Here is a 13,870-nt window from a genome sequence, read left to right as displayed (position 1 = left end):
CGAGCTTTCATAGGCACATTCATTCATTTTTGTATTCAATCAATTCATTCTTCTCACCCCTAATTTAACATATATTCACTCTATGGACTGTTAGCATTGTTTTGGTTTGGTCCCTGGGAATTAAACGGTGAATGGAAAGGACAAAGATCCCTACTGGAGCTTTCACTTTGGTAGGGAGAACATTAAATATTCAAGCTTCATTGTGTGGAAGGGAACTTATGACTCTGGGGAGCCCACTTTCTTCTAGGCCTTATTTCCAATCATGTATAGGTGGAGGGCTTCCTTAATTTCTTTCTTTCTTTTTTTTTTTTTTTTGTGGAGGCAGAATTGAATTTTAGACCACTATTGTTCCTGGGCTTAGGTGAAGAGACCTGTGTCTCATCGCCAGCCTAGAGTACAGTGCTGGTGAACTGCTCATTTGAACTGAGTCACTGTTTGTGACTGTCTGGGCTTCAGGTGATTCAGAGACTGACTGCCCATGGATTGCCTGTTGTAGACACGCTTCCAACCCCAAGCTGGAATGGGACTCACCCTTTGGAAACTGAGCAGGCAGTGGGATATGACCAAAATAAACAAGGAAAATTAAGAGGCTGAGTAATTTCTTAAGCAAGAAATTTTAAGTTTGAAAGCAGATAACTTGCAATAATATAATTATGGAGTTGGGTGTCAAGAAATATGTACTATACAAGGAAAAGACATCAGCAAAAGCAGTGAAGTAATTTATTTTTCTGAAATGCCTTAGGATATCAGGATTCATTAAAGTGTTTTATAGACTATAGGTGACATCTCTTAGCCCTGTAGGTCTAGACATTTCTTGATCTTTCACATTGGTTTTAGTTTTAAGATTCTTTGGGTTATGCATCCTTTTGAGAATCTGGTTGAATCTATACATCATTTCCTCAGAAAAATGCACATATGTCCATGAACACAATGTGTATTAGACAACCTTAGGGGTTTCATAGACTGTAGTAGCATTGTACTCTGTTTATCTAGAAAAATTTCAACTATTAGAAGTACACACATACAAAAATTAAAAAAAAAAAGCTTGGTTGTAGGTGATTTTTCAAATTGGGAAAGAATGTCCTGCAAATGGCAACAAATGAGGATGCTGATGGGAGGGATAAGAGAAGCAGTACTAGTGTAAAGGAGTAATCATGACTTCAGTATTTGTATGATGGTATGATGGTTTACATAAGGTTCTGGAATGCTGTTGGAAACTTGTGTAGTTTCAGAGTTAATACAATACTGCCAATTGGGTAATTACTTTCAGTTTTGTAGAAGTTAGCAGGAAAATAGGTTGTTTCAAAGTCAAATGAAAGGTCAGTATATGATTCTGTGGTGAGGAGATTATGTGTTTCAGAGTTAGTGTAAGGTTGGTGCCATCACAGGGAGATACTCCTGTTTCAAAGTAATTGATGTAGGTGCCAGCTTCTTGGCTGTTGTAGCATGGAGTGGTGTGCTAATGGGTATAGTAGATGTTACTGTGGGGATTATAGCAGATATGGTGGTGGGGGTAGAAGTTGCTTTAGAAGTAGTGGTAGCAGGAACAGTGAAAGTTATAGTAGTTGTTTTGTTTGAGGGTGAGAGCTTGAAAAACCCCTCAATGTGGTTTTGGATAGAGAAGCACAGAAAGGAAAAATTAATTTTCATTAGGTTGTTTGTCCAAGTCTTGTTCATAAGTGGATTTGGATGAAGTTGGTGTGATGAGGCATTTTTTGATGTGACTTTGGACAAGATTGAGATATATGAGTTTTTTTTAATGAGTAGCAGCTTTTAGAAAGTATTTTGATAGATAAGATTTTGCTTGACTATGGAGTTTTTTATGAGTTTTTGGAAAGCAAGCTCCTGATGGAATAGCTGTTTTACAGGGATCTTTGGATGGAACAATTCTTGGCTTAATAGCTTCTCTTGGGTGATTATATGGAAAGGCAACACCTGATGAAACAAGGTTTTTTTTGGGCATACATTTTAGACAGGTTGGCTCTTTGCTTATTAGTTCTTCTTAAGTGGTTTTGTATAGATCCAGGTCTTAACTAAACACCTGTTTTTGGACCAGCTTTGGGCAGGGAAATGTCTTCCTGATGTTAGTTCGATAGAGGCAGCTATTTTTTAAAAAAATATATTTTTATTGATTTCAGAGAGGAAGGGAGAGAGAGAAAGAGAGAGAGAGAAACATCAGTGATGAGAGAAAATCATTGATTGGCTGCCTCCTGCACACCCCCTACTGGGATCGAGCCCACAACCCAGGCATGTGCCCTTGACCAGAATCAAACCTGGGACCCTTCAGTCTGCAGGCTGATGCTCTATCCACTGAGCCAAACCAGCAGGGTGAGGCAGCTGTTTTTAGAAAAGTTTTGGATGATGCAACTCTTTGTATATTGCCTTGTTTCGGAGGAGTGTGTTTGTGGTAGGTCCTTGCTGAAGAGCTTGTTTGGATAGGAGAGTACTTCGAGGATCAGCTTGTCTTTGATGAATTTGTGTAGAGCCAAGTTCTAGCCAAACAGTGCTTTTGGATGATCTTTGGACAAGAAAACTCTTCTCTCACAAGTTGATTTCAGATGAGTTTGTGTAGCGCTAGATTTTGAAAGAACAGCTGTTCGGGGATGTGTTTGGGATGAGGAAGTTCTTTGATGAATTTGTGTCAAGCCAAGTCTTGGCTGACTGATTATTTCTGGGTGAGTTTATGAGGGTTCTCAGCTGGTTTTGGGAGAAGTTAATTTTTAAAAAAATTCAGATATAATTGACATATAACATTGTGTAAGCCTAAGGTGTACAACCTTGATTTGATATGTTTATTGTAATATGATTGCAATGGTGTAGTGTTAGCTAACACTCCTATCACATCACATAATTAAGAAGAATTTGAATTTGATCAGGCTTTTATTGAGATGAAGTTGGCCTGAAAGCAGGTGAATCAGACTCTGTTCTTTGTTTGGTTCTAGTTTTTCTTCGCTGATTGTCTCAGGATTGATTAGAAAGAATGTTAAGGATAAAAAACCATCACTGAATTTTAGAAGAGGAGCAAGTATGTAAAATGATGGTAGTGTTTAATTTGACCCTCAAAAGGAGGTAAGCTAGCCTTCATTTGCCTATATAATTTAGAGGTCTGAGTTTCTTGATTGTAGACTGTGGGTTAAGCACTCCAAATAACTTCCTAATTGTGTTTTTTTCAATCACCAGATGTCAAGGAGCTTCTGAAGCAACAGCTGCTGACTTCTTGATCAACTGTCAAGTCTAAATAGTTTATGGTAGTTGGTGTGGGAACCTGTTGAATTGGGTGGGGAGGAAGTCTTGTCTTGGAGCTTGTTTTAGTGGCTAGTTTCACAATGTGTCTCCATCCCTGCCGTGACCTTTGTGGCGAGGTTCAGGATCTGAAGGAGGGGCCAACGCACAAATGAAAATGCTATACAGTGGGCCCTTGACTTAAGAGTGTCCCGACTAACGAGTTTTTTGAGATACCAGCTGTATCTCTGCCGATTTTTTGCATTGAGTTGATAGAGTAATTTGAGTTAATGAGCTCCTTAACGAGCTCGGTCTCCGAACGAATTAAACTCATAAGTCAAGGCCTCACTGTACAAGAATATGAATTTAGAAGGCATTAGGGGCCAGGTGGAGCCTCTTTCTTGAAGAGACACAACGAGATCTCGCCTACTCCGATTTTTATTCAGTTTTAGATACACATCTTGCCCTCAGTAAAGCATGGCAAACACATAGCAGACAGTCTCAAAGGTCAGTAAAGATCAGTAAGGTCCAGTAAACATTTACTTGGAGGCTATCAGGTCAGGAAATTGCTTCGAGCCACCTCTATCTCAACATGAAAAATTGGTGCCTAGCATCAGCTCTGCTAATGCTCAAGGTCCATCGGCCTCCCACATTCCTTGGTGCACGCTCATGATAGTATTGGCAAGCGATGGCTTTCTGCACATCCCCTTATCCTAAGCCCAACTGAATTCTAGTCTTATGGCTAATTAATTAATCAAACAAATATCTATGGAATACTTATTATTTTTCAGACACTATGCTAGACAGTGGGGGATTTAACTGATAGGTTGTCAATTTGCTATTTCTAATGTAAAATGAAAATAGATGATGATTAAGATTCAGTCATGCTGAAAGCCAGTGTCTTGAAGTGTGGACGGAGGTGGAGAAGTTAGTGCAAGAGACTGAGGAGAAGCAGGACCTCCAAGAAAACTCAGAGAGGGTGGTTTTACACAGGCAAAGTAAGAGTATTTTAAGAATGATCAAATGATCAAATTGTGGAGAGTTGCTAAGAGGTTAAATACAATAATAATTGAAATATGTCCATTTAAATTAGTTATAAGTAGGTCATTGGTGAACTGAGGAATTATAGTCAAGGGGGTGAAAACTGAATTAGAGTACAATGAGAAGTGAATGAAAGGTTAAGAAGTGGACACTGGATGTTATGATGTCTGTTGACAACTCAGCCTTTTTTTTTTTTTTAAATATATTTTATTGATTTTTTTACAGAGAGGAAGGGAGAGAGATAGAGAGTCAGAAACATCGATGAGAGAGAAACATCGGCCAGCCGCCCCCTGCACATACCCCACCGGGGATGTGCCCGCAACCCAGGTACATGCCCTTGACCAGAATCGAACCTGTGACCCTTCAGTCCGCAGGCCGACGCTCCATCCACTGAGCCAAACTGGTTTCGGCGACAACTCAGCCTTTTTAAAAATTCAGCTGTGAATTGATAAAGGAATAAAAGAATAAAGGCCCTGGAAAGGCCCTGTAGGCACAAAGGCTCTGGAAGGCAGAATATTTTTGTATCTAGAACAAAATGATGGGAGTGGTCTTTGACTGGGCCATTCTAACAGGAATAAAGGAGAGGATGCGAACAGATGCAGGTAGATTTGTAGATATGGTGGCAGTAAACAAACTAGTCAATTTGATGGCTTCTGTGTACTCTGTGAAATATTAGGCAAGTTTATTTACTAAGAATGAGCGGAAAAGGGAAAGAGGCAGATTTTGGGCTGGAGGATATACAGGTGTCGCTCGTTTTATTGTACGTTTCCACACCCTCCGTAACTGAAACAACATGGAGAGAAGAAAAGCTATTTTAGGGGAACTCCCTTATCTTCTCAAACTATCTGCGCCTGGACTCATCGTTTTCTTGTTACAGTGGAAGAAATATTCTTACTCCTACTAAGGGACAACTCCTCTATTTTTGTTCTGAATCCCATTCTTTCTCACTTTCGAAAAGACTTCACTTTTCCAGTAGGCATTTCCCCACCTATTTTTCTTGGATCATTTCCATCGGCATCCCAACATCCTCCACAACAAAACAAAACTCTTTTGACTCTACATCTTTATCCAACAGCTGCCCATTTCTTAATTCCTTTTCAGAGGAATTGTTTGCATTCTCTCTCTCTTTTGCTTCACCCCCCCATGTACTCATTTCACAATTGTTTCCATTCCTGCCACTCTACCAAACTGCTCTTGCTTAAGGTTACTAAGGACCTCCCGGTTGTCAGCGCTAAGGGACACTATTTGGTCTTCATCTCATTCAGCATTTGGGTAGCATTTGTACCATTAACCACTGACTCTTTCTTGAAATACTTCCTTCTCTTGCCTTCCATGATACCACCCTCCCAGTTTTTCTTTTCCCTCCCTAATTTTTCCTTCTAATTTTCTATATCTTTAGAAAAGTTAGAATTAGTTCTAAGCTTTCTTTTTTTGCCTTCTTTTTTATTCTCTTCCTTTCCCTTTCCTTTTAATCTCTCCTCCCACCTCTCTCCCTATGTGATCTCACTCAATTCCATGTCTTTAAATAGAATTCAAATGCTGTTAACTCTCAATTTTATACCTTTGCCTAGGCCAGTGGTCGGCAAACTCATTAGTCAACAGAGCCAAATATCAACAGTACGACGATTGAAATTTCTTTTGAGAGCCAAATTTTTTAAACGTAAACTATATAGGTAGGTACATTGTTATTAACTTAATTAGGGTACTCCTAAGGCTTAGGAAGAGCCACACTCAAGGGGCCAAAGAGCCGCAGGTGGCTCGAGAGCCGCAGTTTGCCGACCACGGGCCTAGGCTTTCTTTATGAATTCAAGCTTCTATACCTACTTAAGATCTCTATCTGAACACCTGATAACCATCTTAAACATATTTCAAGCTGAATACTTGAATGTGTGGGAAACCGCCTATTGTCTTCTCTAGCAGAGAAGGACAAGGAGTCCGGAATGCTTGTGACCCTTGAAGCCCTGGCAAAGGTCAGGGCTATGAACCTACTGTTTAGCCCAGACAATAGTAGCTGAAGCAACTTCCCCATCTAGTATCATGTAAATCCTTGCTGATAAGATAGTCTGCTTGTTACTGGAACTTGCCCGCTTAAGGGCCATGGGTGGATCCCAAACCGAATAAAAAGATGGCGAGGCCTGAGCACAAGCGGAGTCCATCCTCTTGGGATGGGCTCTTGCCTGGCCTCCCAATTTCCAAATTATCTCTTGTCTCGTCTCTTTCATTTGTGTGCGGCTATTATGGGTTCAATCAGCGAGATAGACCACCGACTCAAAATTTAAATTTAAGAGCCTTTATTAAGCTGGCCAGCTGACAACAGCTGCGTCCCTCCCATAGGAGCCTCACAGCTTGCAGTCCCGACCGAGAGTACAGCAAAGCCTTTTATCTGCAACACTACAAAGTATTTTTTTTTTTTAAAAGAAAAAACAAACTGCAAAGCGGTTCATTAGCCATTCCTGGTACTGGCAGGGTAAAAAGTTTACAGAAAATTTATGAGCAGGGTCATACCTGGCTGGGTTTAATCATAACACATTGCTTTTCTAGTGAGATAATTAGCAATTTTTCTCTCCCATGGTCCCTGCCCCTCAGCCTACTCTGTAATTCTTCTTTGTCAGGCCCCTGCCCCTAGCACACGGCCCCTCTTCCAGATCCTGAACCCTGAACCACACAGGACGTGGGGGGAAAATATACACATTTACACAGAATGCACTTCATTTTCCTTCCCAAATAATTTTTCCTCAAAATTTCACCATTTAGGTAAATAGCACCATCATCCACCCAATTATCCAGGTCAAACAACTAGGATTTACACTCTAACCTTTTGGGCATGTCCTGTTGTTACCGAATCAAAGTTTGTATGCTTGACACTTTGAAAGGCCAAAACTCAAAATGACAGAGTCTGGAGTAAGGAAAGATTATTGATTGAGAAGGCACCAACCAAGAAGATGGGAGATCTAGTGGTGCCTTAAATCCATCTTACTTGCTGGACTAGGTTAAGGGTGTTTAACGGGTTAGGGGGAGCATGTATGCAGAAGAGCTCATGGACAAATTTCAATTGAAGGGCTTTGGCACTTGGCCATTTAAGGCAAAAAAGCATCAACTTTGGATCTTCCTGGACAACTGAACTTTGGCTTCTGAAAAGGTTGTGGTGTTGAAGTTTTGGTTATGTCCTGATCCTTTAGTTTCTTTTTAATTTGTTTAAGCCTTTTGCTATGATATCCACACCCTTTAGCATACCCAAACTCTCCTATAATCTTTGTATGTGCTACTGTAAATTACTAATATGCTTAACAAGTTATAGAATGAGATAAAGTACATCCTGCACCACAGTAACTTAAAACATGATGCAGTATGCTGTTTGCTGTCACTTTTAATAAACTCCGAATTTTTAGATTTTTTTAGATTGTGCCTTTTAAAGAGACTCAGTCATTACTATAAACAAACAAATGAATAAAACAAATAAATAAATAACCGAGTAAGTGAGCAAGCAAGGAAACAAGCAAAGAAATCAAACACCAAGATCAGAACCTGCACCTCAGCCACCAGAGGGCATATCTCTCAAAGCCATGCTGTAAGAATTAGGGTGAGGAATTTTTCTACACTGGATCTTAGCCAGAAGGTTGAGAAGCAATGAATAGTTTTTCTAAAGCCATGAACATCTGTTCCCTTCTTGTCCATGGTCAGAAGTAAATTTTTCTAAAAACAAAAACAATATTGGCCAGCCTATCCTATATAATAAAAGCCCAATATGCAAATTGCCCTCTCGACCAGGATTTCGACCAGAAGTGCAAACACTTGCTATGACGTGTGCTGACCACCAGGGGGCAGCACGGAACATGATGGGCATTATTGATGTGGTGCTGGCAACGGGCGGCAGTGGAGGCGCTGCCAGCCCTGATGGGCCCTGACGAGAGTCGGACTGTGGAGGGATGGTGGAGCAGATAAGCGGGCGGATGCCAGGCCAAGGCAAGTGCACGTGGGGCCTGATCACCCTGCTGATCACCCCGCAGAGGGCAACCACCACCGGCAGGGGGTGGGGCCACCACCCAGCTCCCAGGTGCTGAGGGGTGCTCTGGGGACTGGGGGCCCAGGTGCTTTCCAGGGCCCAGAGGTCAGCTGGGACTTGACCTTCCACTCCAGATGCTCATGCTTTGATCGCCAGCCAGGCCTAAGGACTGCACCTGTGCATGAATTTTGTACACCAAGCCTCTAGTCTATATATATATAGACTAGAGGCCTGGTGCACAAAAATTTGTGCACTGGCAGGGGGGTGTCCCTCAGCCCCACTTGTGCCCTCTCACAATCTGGGACCCCTCAGGAGATAATGACCCGGGTGGCAGAGGGCAGGCCCAATCCCTAGGTGCAGCCCCTGGTTGGGCTCAGAGCAGGGCCGATTGGGGAGTTGGGGCGCCACCCCCTGTCACGCACAGAGCAGGGCGGATCGGGAGGATGTGATGCCACCCCCAGTCACACTCAGGGTAGGGCCGATTGGGGGGTTGGGACACCGCCCCCTGTCACACTCAAGGCAGGGTCGATGGGGAGGTTGCGGCGCCACCCCATGTCATGCACAGAGCAGGGCCCATCAGGGGGGTTGGGGCTCCATACCCTGTCACGCACATAGCAGGGCCGATCAGGGGGTTGGGGAGCTGCTCCATGTCACGCACAGAGCAGGGCTGATCAGGAGGTTGGGGCACCATACCCTGTCACGCACAGAGCAGGGCCGATCAGGGGATTGGGGCGCCTTCCCCTGTCACGAACAGAGCAGGGCAGATAGGGAGGTTGTGGCCCCACCCCCTGTCACACACAGAGCGGCAGGGCGATCGGGGGTTTGGGCGCTGCCCCCATCATGCTGCTGCAGGGGCCAGGAGGCCTCATGGCTCCGCTGATCCCAGTGCTGGGAGGCCTCGCGGCTCCGCTTGACACTGGGGCAGTGAGGCCTCGCTGCTCAGCTGATCCCGGTGCTAGGAGACCTTGCTGCTCCGCTGATCCTGGATTCAGGAGGCCTCACGGCTCCGCTGATCCCGGTGCTGGGAGGCATATTATCCTTTTACTATATAGGATAGAGGCCTGGTGCACTGGTGTGGGCCGGCTGGTTTGCCCTGAAAGGTGTCCCGGATCAGGGTGGGGGTCCCGCTTGGGTGCCTGGCCAGCCTGGGTGAGGGGATGATGGCTGTTTGCAGCTGGTCACACCCCCTTCAGGGTGGGGGTCCCCATTGGGGTGCCTGGCTAGTCTGGGAGAGGGGCTGAGGGCCGTTTTCAGGCTGGCGGGTGACTGAAGCTCCCAACCTCTCCTTTTTTTCTTTTTTTTTTTATTCTGGGATTTATTTACCTTCTATGGCTGTCACTGGAGCTGAGAGCCGGCTTTGGCTCTGAGGCTCGGCTCCAGCTCTGAGACCTCAGCTGCTTATCTGGGTTTGTTTGGCTTCTATAATGAAACACTGTTTCAGCTCCAGCTCCGAGGCCAGCCGGCTGAAAGCAGGTTTCTGGGGATTGTTTAGCTTCTATAATTGCGACATAGTTGCTTAGAGTGCAGCTCAGAGCTGGGTGGCAACAGGCGGGGAACCTTAGCTTCCTTCATCACTAGAGCAAGCAAGCCTCCTGTTCGCTTCAGCTGCCTGGCTGCCGGCTGCCATCTTGGTTGGCAGTTATTTGCATATCTCACTGATTAGCCAATGGGAAGGGTAGCAAAGTTAAGGTTAATTACCAGGTTTCTCTATTATTAGATAGGAGATATACACATATATATTTATATCCTATCTAATAAAAGAGAAACATGGTAATTGGCATACGACCGCTACCCTTCCCATTGGCTAATCAGGGCAATATGCAAATTAACTGTCAGCCAAGATGGCGGCCGGCAGCCAGGCAGCTTGAAACTAACATGAGGCTTGCTTGCTTCAGTGACAGAGGACTCCAACATTCCCCGCCTGCCCCTGCAGGCCTCTGAGCTGCAAGCAACTATGTAATAAACATAGAAGCTAAACAAAACCCCAGAAACCTGCCGGGCTTCAGCCAGCAGGATCGCAACATTGTAAGCAAAGGCCAGAAACCTACTTTCAGCAGCAGAGGCCTAAGAGCTGGAGCCAACCCTCAAAGCTAAAGCTGGCCCAGAATAAAAAAGAAAAAAGAAAAAAAGGAGCGGTTGGGAGCTCCAGTCAACCCCAGCCTGAAAACAGCCCTCAGCTCCTCACCCAGACTGGCCAGGCACCCCAGTGGGGACCCCCACCCTGAAGGGTGTGTGACCATCTGCAAACAGCCATCATCGCCTCACCCAGGCTGGCCAGGCACCCCAGTGGGGTCCCCCACCCTGATCCAGGACACCCTTCAGGGCAAACCAGCTGGCACCCACGCATGCACCAGGCCTCTACCCTATATAGTAAAAGGGTAATTTGCCTCCCAGCACTGGGATCAGTGTGACAGGGGGCAGCGCCCAAACCCCCTGATCGCCCTGTGGCTCTGTGTGTGACAGGGTGCGGTGCCCCAACCCTCCCTCCCCCACCCCCCAAGGGCCCTGCTCTGTGTGTGACGGGGTAGAGCCATAACCTCCCCATCGACCGTGCCCTGAGTGTGAGAGTGGCGGCGCCCCAACCCCCTGATGGGCCCTGCTCTATGCGTGACAGGGGGAAATGCCCCAACCCCCTGATTGGCCCTGCTCTGTGCGTGACAGGGGTTGGCACTGCAACCTCCCCATCAACCCTGCCTTGAGTGTGACAGGGGATGGTGCCCCAACCCCCCAATCGGCCCTACCCTGAGGGTGACTGAGGGTGGAATCACAACCTCCCAATCGCCCTGCTCTGTGTTGCCGGGGTCCAACCCCAGCAGGTCCAGGGGTTCCCAAAGGCGTAGACGGAGTCGGTGAAGAAGGAAAGACACGGAGACAGTGTTCAGTTGATCAGCAGCCTAGCCAGGATCTCCAGCCAGGATCTCCAGCCAAGTTCTGGTCTGGATCTCCAGAGAGGTTCTGCTGTTTATTGTCTCTTGCTAGGTTCTCCAGGTTCTCCAGCCAGGTTCTGTCCAGGTTCTCCAGCCAGGTTCAGTCACCAGGTTCTAGTCAGGTTCTCTTGCCAATTTCTGTAGTCAGGTTCAGTCCAGGATCTTTTGCCAAGTTCTCTTGCTAGGTTCTGTCTCTAGGTTCTGAGGCCAGTTTCTGTCCAGGATCTTTTGCCATGTTCTCTCCAGCGAAGTTCTTTTGTCTCTAGAGAACGTTCTGTGTAGGTTCTGTGCCTAGGTTCTGTCTCTCTTGGTTCTGTCTTCAGTTTCTGTCTTGTTACATCTGTATTTATACCAGTTGATTCAATCCTATCAATCTCTATTCCAAAGATTAGGGCGTTTCTTATCTCCATTCCAGGGAGTAAAGATTATGTAGCTTAAGCATGATTGTTCGTAGTTCAAGTGATTAATTACCCGCCTGGAACTTAGTTGAGGGGTTTTATTCCCTCCCTAACTTCAGGGGAAAATCCCTACCTGGGGAAACAACCTTTCTCAGAGAGGAGACCTTGGTTAAAACACATAGTACCAAGAAGGTGAGCAAACATTTTAAGAACAGTATGCCATATATGCCAGGTCCTTTGAAACAGCAAGGATGGACCGGCTCCCGGCACTGTGTATGACAGGGGGCGGCGCCCCAACTCCCCAATCGGCCCTGCTCTGAGCCTGACCAGGGGCTGCACCTAGGGATTGGGCCTGCCCTCTGCCACCTGGAAGCAGGCCTAAGCCAGCAGGTCGTTATCTCCCGAGGGGTCCCAGACTGCGAGAGGGTACAGGCCGGGCTTAGGGACCCCCCTACTCTGGAGTGCACAAATTTTTGTGCAGCGGGCCTCTAGTGTATATATAAAAGTCTAATATGCGAAGTGTCCCTCCTAATGTCCGACTGATCACTATGACATGCACTGACCACCAGGGTGCAGATGGTCAGCGCAGAAGCTGGCAAGCTGCAGTGATTTGGCAGTGGCTGTTCTCGGGTGACGCACCCTAAAACCAGAGAGGAGGGAGACCATTTCCTCATGATTCCACCTTTTGCTGTGGGTTATGTTGCTGCTGGGGCCCTGTTGGCCCCGAATCTGGTTTACTGCACACTTGAATTTGTGTTTCATATGCTGTATGACAACTTTGCAGAGTGCCCTCTCGCACTCCAGGACCCCTTGGGGGATGTCGGCGATCTGGTTTCAGCCTGATCCCCGCAGGCCAGGCCGAGGGACCCCACCTGCCAGAGGGACGCCATTCACTCCACAGACGCAGGGGAGGGACTGTGGGAGGTTGGCTCCAGGACATGTCCGGCTCATCTTGCCCAGTCCCGCCCTGCAGCCACCTTCTAATTAATTTCCTTTCAATGTGCACAAATCCATACACCGGGTCACTAGTTTGTAAATAAAAAGGATGCTGAAGAGCAATAGTGTTTTAAGATGTAATTAGGTCCTTTTTTTAAACCGATATTCTGTAATGGTTTCTGACTCCAAATCAAATTCTCTGGAACTCCTTGATTAAAAATTTACTCTATTATTTTTGGCCTCTTACCCTATTATTTTTAATTCTAATAGTGAATAGAATTGACCCTTAAAGCCCCAATCGGACTATTTACTTAAAAAATGCAAGGATAGATTACTCACACATATTCTGGGGTTCTTGATTTGTTTAGTGACATTCAACTAGAGATTTGCTTTGAAAACTCAAAAGCCACAAGAAGTAAATTAAGAAGGCTGCTTAATTTTACTTTTAAATGCCTCAGTAAGGAGTCAAATCTCCTGTGGGTAGGTACCCATCACTGTGATAGTTTCATGAAAAATGTACAATGAACTAGTTGTAATATCTTTCCTTTTCAGCTGTCAATTACTCATTCCATAGGATGCTCCATAAAAAAGGGATCCATAATTAAGTAAGTCTGGGAGAAGTTACATAGTGTAAGGCTTCTCAGAGGTTCATAATCTTCTGAGTGTCCTCAAAGCTCCCAGAAGCCCTAGAATAAATGAATGTGCTTCCTCTCACATAGCTCAAACGTACTTCCTTGGAAAATTTATTTGCATGCAACTACTCTTTTGTTGAGAAGCACAAAGCACATTATCACTTGAAACTTACTTTGTGGGTGTGTCTAGATATGACCCATTTTTGTCTTAAATTGAGTTTTTACAAGGTTTTAGAAATGACTGAAACATCAGTTTCATATTTTTAATAAATCACATTTTAAGTATCATGAAATTTATAGCTCTTTTATATGTATTATATAGAATATAGAAAGTAACTTAAACATTCTGGAATTATCCTGAATATTGCTGTCCCTGTTACATTTTCCTAAAAATAATACTGACAAATGTCACATAGGATGGGTTGACAGAAGAACATGGCATTGTGTAAATCGAACAGTGTTTTCTCACAGGAGGAAGTCAGCACAATCAGGATAGTCAGCAGAGAGAGCAATGGCATTCTCTAAGCGAGATGTGAACTTCCTGACTACTGTCAAAGAAAGATTGCACGGAGAAGTTACTAGTAAGCAGGCAGGGAATACTTCATTAAAGACATTGCAACAGGGAGAGAGATTGGACTCAGACCCACTGAGACAAAGGTGGGAGGGTTTTTAAGCCCTGGGTTGAGCTGGTGGGAAAGGATTGGATGACAC

The sequence above is a fragment of the Myotis myotis genome, unplaced genomic scaffold (genome assembly GCF_014108235.1).
Source record: "Myotis myotis isolate mMyoMyo1 unplaced genomic scaffold, mMyoMyo1.p scaffold_m19_p_1, whole genome shotgun sequence".
NCBI classification, from domain to species: domain Eukaryota; kingdom Metazoa; phylum Chordata; class Mammalia; order Chiroptera; family Vespertilionidae; genus Myotis; species Myotis myotis.
This window is presented reverse-complemented; position numbering follows the sequence as displayed.